Genomic DNA, 9,299 nt, shown 5'->3' on the forward strand with positions numbered 1-9,299 from the left:
TCTGAGTCTCCTGGTGCCATCTTCCAGGTCTGGGATTCCAGACCTGCACCTCTGTGCGGGTCTCTGTGGTGCTGGGGATGGAACCCCGGATCCGCTGGCCATCATGATGGCCTTTCTGTGGTTATCCTGACTCTGAGGCCCTTTCTGATTTCAGGTGTGTTTGATTATGAAGCCCAGCCCGCCTTCCCTGCTAAGCGCTGCCTCTCTGCCCACACAGCCCCCACAGCAAGCACAGGCTGCTGCTGCTGGTTCTGAGCTGCTGGTGCAAACTCTCCGGACGCTTTAGTTGTTTGGTGTTTGTGGCCCAGTGTCTTATTACTGAGCCTCGGCTGCCTCGAACTTGTAGCCATCCCCGTGCCTCTGCTCCCAGCGTCCTGAGAACTGACACCCTCTTTCCTTTCTCCTCCCACCCCTCTCCTCTCCTCTCTTCCCTCCCTCCTTCCTGTTTTGTTTTGTTTGACAATGACTCTCACTCTGTCGCCCAAGCTTGCCTGCTGGAATTTCGGACAAGCACTACCACAACTGACTTTTTTTTTTTTTTTTTTAATTTTAGATCATTTTTGTTTATTTTGTGTTGGTGGTGGATGGGTGTGCTCACGCGTCATCGACTGTGGTGATCAGAGGGTAGCTTGCGGAGTTGGTCCTTCCCTTCCATCACGGGGCCCTTGGGGGAGGGAAGTCACGTGATCAGGCTCGCCTTTACCCACTGAGCCGTCTCACCGTGTGCCACACCCACCCTTTCTTTTCCTTCTGGCTTTTCTGCGGCAGCCTCTTGCCCTGTAGCCCAAGCTAGTCTAGAGTTGATTATGTAGCCCACACCTCAGACTCCATGATTCCCTTGCCTGTGCCTCCTGAGCTGTGGGCTGACAGGTGTGGGCCACTGTGCTTGCTAGCTGCCTGCTGACTTTAAACTGCTCCTGCTATCGCTCACGCATCTCTTCCTCGAGGGGCCTGGCACTTTCTCTACCTTTTTTTTTTTTTTCTTTTTTGCTTTCTGACCTTGGTCACTGTGCCCTAAACTGTGTCAGGTCAGACGCCAACAGGCCAAGACTGAGACTGTTCCCCACCCAGCCCAGCCTGGGAGAGCCAGGCCTGGAGTGGGGTGAAATGGGACCATGCCAGAGGTGCTCCCAATTAGGGCCATCTGCTCCTTGGCTAGGCTAATTAAATCCTTGGCCACTCCAGCTTTGTCTCCTAATCTTCGGCTTTGTGCTGACAGAAGCAGTTCCCTCTCAGTCATTCTTAAAGGGGGCAGGCCCTTTCCTAGGGAACATTTTAAATACAATTACACGGACGACAGTGATTCTGAAACACACTTCACTAAGCACTTTTCTTTTTATTTAAAAACGCTCAGATGGCACTTGTCGGGGGCTAAGCACCTTGCAGATCTCATCTCATTTAATTCCCACACTAACCAGGTCACTTTCACCACAGGCCCACGGGTGACAGGCCCTCAGAAATGACAGAGCGTGGCTTGTGATCCCTTGGCGCCGGGCTGAGCAGCCTGGCTCTGCTGATGGCCTGGGCTTCCCTGGGATGCTCACACTGCAAACGCCCTGCAGGACCCTTAGTGGCCAGCTACTGGGCGGAGCCGGAGCATCTGCAGAGGATGAGCAAGGCCCTCCCCAACCACTCCTACCGAGGGCAACCCCAGCCTCAGATCCAAACTCAGGCAAGGCTGGCATTGTTTGGTTTTTAGAGTCAACACTTTGGGGACTTGGTTATGGAATGCAATGGTGTTCTGGGGTCCTGGTTACTCACTAAGCAGAAAGGTGCTAGGCCTAGCATGGGGTTGTGCGAGAGTACATGGGTGCATATGTATGCATGAGTGTGTGTGTGTGTGTGTGTGTGTGTGTGTGTGTGAGATTGCAACTAGGGGTCTTCAACAGGAGGCCCCAGGTTCAGCCTCTCGAAGCTGATCTCACAGTACTTTTTCTCTGGTGCTGGGGGGGATTTGAAAAGAGACAGAGGGAATGAGGAGCCCCTCTGGTTCAATCTGTCCCTCCCTTCCAGCCTAAGACTTGCCTTCTCTCCCAAGACTTGTGCTTGCTCTCCCAAGACAGCACATACTCCCCCAGCTCCTGAACTCTGGCCACCTTAGTAGGCGCGTGAAAAATGTGCCTACCCAGCTGCCGCAGTTTCCTTTCTGGGGGTCTGTCTCCTTCATAGTCCGTTCGGGTGGGGCTTGGGTGGCTGCGGCACCTTTCCACGTGGCAGGTGTGTGCGGAGTGCTTGCCAGGCCTGTGTGCTGCCGTGTCTCCACGGATCTCTGTGGCTAACTCTGCGTCAATCTCACCAGCCTGAGGGGTTCCTCTAACCGCTTTCCTGAGGGGGGGGCTCAACTCATAAAAAGTGGATTCATGGCTCTGATGCAAGAAAGAATTCCAGGCATATCCTGTTTAAAGCAGAGCTTGAGGTTTCATTAGAGATAATAAAAATGGGGACCCCCCCTCGGTTGCCTGCCCGCCTCCTAGCTGCTACCCAGCCTCCAGGGCTGGTTCCATCCCCACCTTTCAGGGTCCAGGTCATCTTCAGGACATCACCAGGGCCCCAGCAGGGCCTCAGCACCCTCTTCTGTGGAGAGTGAGTCACCACGAGGGCTGCCTAGGAAGGTGGCCTGGGAGGTCCTGAGATGAGAGCAGAGAGCTCAGAGGGAACAAAGATGGGGGTGTGTGTGTGCTCTGTGATGACTTGTCTTCATGGCCAACATGACTTGATCTAGAATCCTGGACAGCTAGCGAGTCACGTGTGTCTGTGTCTGTGAGAGTGCTTCCAAAGTGTGAGCTGAGTGGAAACAGCTGCCCTGAACGCAGACTGCATCATTCCTAGGATAAGTGTAAATAGGGCCTCAGAGTTTGGAAGGTTTCAATTCAAAGTCTGCTGGTCCATGTGTGGCAGGGCAGCAGAGCATGCTGGGAGCTTGTAGAGAGGGAGCTGCTTACTTTTTGCTGACAGGAAGCAGAGCGAAGGAGGGAGGACCTGGTCCCAGGCTCCTCCTCAAGGATGCCCTGCCACTCACTTCTGCCCACTGCCTGCTCCAGCCCCGCCAGCAGCACTGGGGCTGGGGAGCATGCGCACCACTGGGGAATGCTTGAGAGTCGAATTCTTGGAGGCTCAGTCCTGCTCACGGGCACCTGAGTGTAGGAGAGAGAAGGGCAGGAGCAGAGGGCCGCCCTTGTGAGGAGGCTGGGGCCGCTCCACTGCGCTCCACCGCGGCAGCCTGGGCTGGGGTAACAATCAGGAGCTCGCTCCACTGCGGCAGCCTGGGCTGGGGTAACAATCAGGAGCTCGCTCGGTGGAGGAAAGGCAGTGCCAGAAGCACAGCGTGCTCCTGTGAGACGAAGATGGCCTGTGTGCTGTTTAACCCCGTGACCCCTGCCAATGGGACACCAGGAGGGAGACATGGAGACACAGAGATGGGGAGATACAGAGATAACCCTTTCCTAAACTCATTTTACTGCACATAATTTCAAATGTCCAAGAAACTTAAGAGCACCGGACAGAGAAGCCATCCTTTGGCGCATGAGGTGTCCCTGCCCTGGAATCGGCTGAAGCTCACAGCCCCAGAAATCCACATGAGCCCTGGTAGCCAGGGCGCAGCCTTTGCGTACAGTTCTCTGGTTCTCTGTGTCCCTTCAGAGACATGTCTATGCAGACAGAAATGCCCAGGACTGACTCGGATTGTTCTGGAAGCTCTGAAGAATGATACGTCTGTGTAATCCAACTTTGGTCAAAATATAGACCATGACCTACATTCTAGAACTTTCTTTCATGCCACTTGCTAAGGGATTGTCCCCGTTCATCTTGTGTGGGTTCATGCGTGTGTGTATCCACCGTGTGCACACGCGCCATGGGGCACACACAGGGGTAGGAGGACCTCAGGCGAGAGCCAGCATGCAGGTGCTGCGGCTTGAACTCAGGGAGGTCAGCAAGCGCCTTCACCCACTAAGCCAGCCCAGAAGCTCTGCGTTGCCTTGTGACCAGAGTTTGCTAATTCGGCAAGGTTTGCCTGCTGTCTCGCCTGAGGACAAGAGTTTAATCCCTAGGCCTCGCCCAAGGAAGGAGGGAACCTCCTTCCAACAGAAACACTATGTCTTGGTGGGACTCGTGCTTGCTGCTCCTGTCCTGCGGCTGGGGGCGCCATGGCACGGCTTGCACGTCGGGTCTGTGCCACGTTACTAGTGACTGAGACATCCGTGGGCCCAGGCCAGCCACGCCACTGCACAGTCCCTCGGCTCCCTCGGAGCCAGATGGGCTCAGGTTCTGAATACGAAGCAGGCCTGGGCCTCACCTGACCACCTCTGGTCCACACCGCAGGGACTGAACACTCAGGCAGGGGGTTCCCTCGCCCAGGACAGTGCTGTCCACACCCGGTGGGCTCTCAGGGCTCTCTCGGCAGGCCGGGTCTCTGCCTTACACTTGCGCCCTAGCTCCAGGTTGTCATCTCTGTGCCCAGACAGCCCCCTCTGGCCCTCGGGGCTGCTTGCGGGGCCTGGGGATTTGGAGCCAAGGCCTTATCTAGGGCTGCAGCAGCTGCTGCGGGCGCCTTTACTGTCTGAGTGAAATCACAACCTGACACCCCATGTCCTAATCCTCTTAGTCTGGGCTCACTGTGGGCCGTCAGAGTCCGCCGTTCCCCACCCCTGACTTAGGACTCTGATCACAGCTGTCACATTTCAGTCCAGCTCCAGTCACAAGAGTCTGAGCCATTGCCAGATGCTCATGTCCTGGGGTTCAAGAGTATTTGGATTTGGGGCTGGCATCAGCTGCTACTTCAGTGGAGCCACCTTGGCTACACAGAACTTTCGCCTTCCGGGCGGCTGCTGGCTGACGAGTGTCTTTACAGGTGATGCAGAAAACCACCTCAGCTCAAGGGGAGTAAGTAGCATTTTATTCTGGGAACTAATGTGAGCCACCATGTCCAGGAGCACCGATTTATGTCACCTCAAATGCCATGTTTCAGGGTAGAATAGCTATAAAGGGGAGTGAGCAATACAGACAAAACAAAATAGAGTTAGAGTCTGGACCTGCAACATTCCAACTCTCTACAATCACAGCCGTGTAGAATGTTAACACGGGTGTGCCCCCGCCACCTCCCACTTTCTAGATGAAGAAGCTGAGGCTCGTGGTTGTCAGTCTGTCCTGAGACCATGCAGCCCAGCCGAGGCCTGCCTCCTTCAGGGTTCTTCAGCTATCACCCACAGCCCTTCACAGATCTGGAGTCAGTGGCCCAGCGTGGCCATGCCTGCAAGTGGCCATTGCTCATGGGGACACATGGGGTCCTTTCTCGCCGTGCTGTGACCTGTTCCTTCTCTGCATCCTGAGCTCTCGGGGCAGTGCACCCTCTGGCCTTGTCCCAGGTCCCCAAGACCCTGGATGGCACCAGCCAAGGTGGTTCAAGTTGCAAATTCAATACTGGCTTGGGACCTGAGCAAGAAAAAGAGGCCCAGGGGCTGCTCAGAGTGAGGTGGCTGGGGACGGCAGGTGAGAATGTGGAGTGGGCTCTGGTCACAGAGCTCGGGGTAGAATCGGGGTGTTAGAGCAGGACAGAGTGACTCGGGCAGCAGAGAGGGGACGTGCAAGGCACAGTGCAATAAAAAGACCAGAGCCAGAGTGACACCAGGATTCGACACCCGTAGGAACCCCTTCTGGCAGAAGGTCTCCAGTGCTCGCTGGCTCCAGGCACATGTGTCCCCAGCTGTGCGCCTCAGGGCCTGCTTGCTCCTCTGGGCCCGGCTCCCGTCAGGCCTCAGGAAGCTCCCCACTCTGCTCAGGAGTCTGGATGGAGCCTCTTCCGATACATCAGGCCCAAAGGCTGCCCCGCCTGCTCTAGGGGGTTGGGTGGGGTGGACAGTGGGAACCAGGCAGTCGGGCAAAGGAGTGAGGTGGGATTCTGCTGCTGTCAGCTGCAGCCTGGGGTAGGGCCACAGCAACTTCAGAACAGAGTTGGGGCTGCTTACCCATGGGCTCTGCTCCTGATGGTCATTTACTTTGCTGCAATGCTGGGAGGGGAGAAGAGCAGGCACCTCAGCACGTGGAGGAGAACCGCACTGTTGACCGACTTAGCCGTCGCGCATCCCAAAGGCCATTGGCATGCACGGCAAATGCGTAGGAGACTTGGTCACAGCATGGAGGGTGGAGCCCTCAGCATAGGGTAGAGAAGACACACCACCAGCTGCCAGCCCAGTGTCCAGCCCAGGCAGGGTGAGGCCCTTCCACAAGGCCCACGGGCAGTATCAGGAGAAAGAGAGTGGGGGAAGGAGTGACCAGGCACCCAAGGTCCTGGGAGCTCAGGGCCAGCCTGAGCCCTGCTGCTGGGGGTACTGGCTATGCTTCAATGATCTGGGAGTTCTGGGGTCCAACTCAGTGGACCCTTGTTCTGTCCCTCCCATGCTCTTAACCCTTTAGGTTTCTGTCTCTCTGACCACAGTGCAAGTGCCTTACTTTTCCATTGCTGTGAAGAGATACCTTGACTAAGGCAACAGAACGAGTTGATTTGGGGCTCATGATTCCACGAGTTAGAGTCCAAGACTATCACAGCAGGGAGCGTGGCAGTAGGCAGCCATGATGCTGGGGCAGTCAGCTCTCATCTGACCCACGAGCACAAGGCAGAGAGCTAACTGGGAATGATGCGGGCTTTCGAACCCCCAAAGCCTGCCCCTCAGTGACCTCCTCCAACAGGCCATGCCTCCTAATCCTTCCCAAACAGTTCCTCCACCTAGCGTTCAAACATTTGAGCCTGTGGGGTTCATTCTCATTCAGGCCATCACAGAAGGGCTCATGATACCTGGTCCTTCAAAGGCCACTCGAAGGCTCATGTCTTGGCCAACCCCTTGTATTTCCTCCCATCCCTTCTGGAGGTCAGCATGACTTTCCCGCTTAGAGGGTAGATGCTCCAGGCCCTCACCTGTGACCCTCAGACATTGTCTTTAGGGAGGACAGAAGCTCTGGGCAGCGTCGGCAGCAGTGAGCACACTACCGGCTTATGTAACTCCATCTCTGCCCCCAAAGCTGGCGGCTTGGCATGAAGGGGGTGGTGACGCAGGCAGGGCTGATGGCCATACTGTCTCACCACACACCTGCAAGGAAGAACGGAGTCAGTCCTACAAAAGACATCTCTGTTGAGCTGGCCCCAAACACATTTGATTAATCTCCTCCTCCAGGACACAGGTCTTGAAAACTAAAACCCACAGGGCCGTGGGGAGGCCCTCACTGAAGAGAGAAGGTCTCAGAGCACAGCATTCAGGAGATGGAGCTCTGAGCGGAAGCTGCTCTCCCTGTGGAACATGGTTTTCTCGGGGTAGGTGGCACCGCAGGGCCCGTGAGCTGGCTCAGAGAGAAAGGACACCTGTTGCTACGCCGGGGACCAGAGTTCAGTCTCAGGAACCCACGTGCTGAAAGGAGAGAAAAGACTCTAGCAAGCTCTCCTCTAGCCTCTACCTGCAGGCCGTGGCATATGCACACGCCCACACACGTACCCCACAGACAAACCCGAGTGGCTCCATCTTGGGGGTTTGGCACCCCTGTTCCTGAAAGAAGCGAACGAGTGTGTTTCTTTGAAGAAAATACCGATAAGATTTGCTGCCAATGATAAAGTCTGAGTTTTCAAACTTCATTTGAATTCAGGAAATGGCTGGGCCTTCCAGCATCCCCATCCTTGAGAGCCTTTTGCACAAGTGGCCTGCATGCATGGCTGCCACGGGAAGCAAGGCACTCATGTGAGCTGAATGAGGACTTCACTATCACAGAGTGTGGAGCCTGTGGCTGCGTCTGTAAGATTTCAGGCTGTAAGCAGCCCCCCCCCCCCCCGCTCCAGGGTCTGCCATATGTTCAAGTTTGGTGGTGAATGCCCCCAGCCACTGACAGGCTCCAGATGCGCGAGGGATCGGAATTTCTTCAACGAAAACAGCATATTGGGGGAGTTAACGCAGCAGCAGATAAGAGGCCAGCTGTCCGCCCGCCCGCCACAGAACTGTAAAAAGCAGGGACGAACATCGGTCACTTTTCTCACTGCTGCCACAAACGCCTGGCTAGATACAGCAAGGTAAGGGAGGAGGGCTTGCCAGCTTGGCGCAAGCTGAGGGGCACCATGCTGGGAAGGCACAGGGGCAGGGGCTTGTCGGGCACATGCAGTGATGAGGAAGAGGTACATGCTGGCGCCCAGCTCACTTTCTCCTTCTTCTTCGGTCCAGGATCCCAGGACAGGACGGTGTCCTCCTCGTCCTCAGCTGAACCTTTCAGAAGTGCCCTCATACATAAACCCAGAGCTGAGAGGGGTTTCCAAGGTGACTCAAAATCCGCTCAAGTTCATAATGGAGGCTAATTGCTGCTCCTCTTCCCTCTTGCTTTTAAAACAATTCTCTTTCACAAAATATATTACTTTATTAATATGAGCGTGGGTGATTTTTTATCTTAAATGAGTTGATTAATTGGCTATTTTGAACTTTATTTACCGATTTCATGTGTTTTGTCTGCATGTGCCTACAGAGGCCAGAGTTGGGCACTGGACCCCCAGAGACCTGAGTTACAGATGGCTGTGAGCCACACATGGGTTCCCGGAGTCAAGCTTGGGTCCTCTGGAAGGGCAGCTGGTATCCTAACCTGCTGAGCTACCCCTTCTGCACGCTTGAATCATGCATTTAGGAGTTTTAAGTTTGATGTAACAATCGCTGCTGCAACCGTACAAATCAACACCTTGGGAGCCTTTAGTAGTTTCTGTTTTTGAGGTAGGGTCTCTCTATGTATCCCTGGCTGACCCGGAACTTGTTCTGTCACCTCACAAAGATCCATCTGCCTCTGCCTCTCAAGTTCTTCAGTCAAAAACACGTGCTACCATACACACTGTAACAACTCGTGCTTTTGTGCTTGGACAAGGTCTCATGCAGGCCCCACCCCCACCCCAAAGACCTTGAGCTTGTGCTCCTGCTGGGATAGCATGCGTGTGCCATCACACCCTGTTAAATGAGGTGCTGGGATGCGTATGTTACACAACACATTGTGTATGTTACACAAGCGTACTACCAACGGCGTCACACCCCACTCTTTAAGATCGCAGAGGGTCCTGGCACTCCGCAGCCCGAGAACTGGCTGTCTGGGCATGTGGGAAAGGAAAAAAACGCCTGGCTAGTCAGGGGCCCTGAGGAGGTGTCCTAGTAACACCAAGAAACGTGACTGACAGGAGCTTGTTCCTATTACTGGGACTGAGAGATGGTCAGGAGGACCCCCACACAGCAGGGAGACCCCCATACAGCAGGGAGAGCCCACACAGCAGGGAGACCCCCACATAGCTGGGAGAGCCC

Source organism: Psammomys obesus, unplaced genomic scaffold (genome assembly GCF_907164565.1).
Source record: "Psammomys obesus unplaced genomic scaffold, mPsaObe1.curated_primary_1811, whole genome shotgun sequence".
In the NCBI taxonomy this organism is placed as follows: domain Eukaryota; kingdom Metazoa; phylum Chordata; class Mammalia; order Rodentia; family Muridae; genus Psammomys; species Psammomys obesus.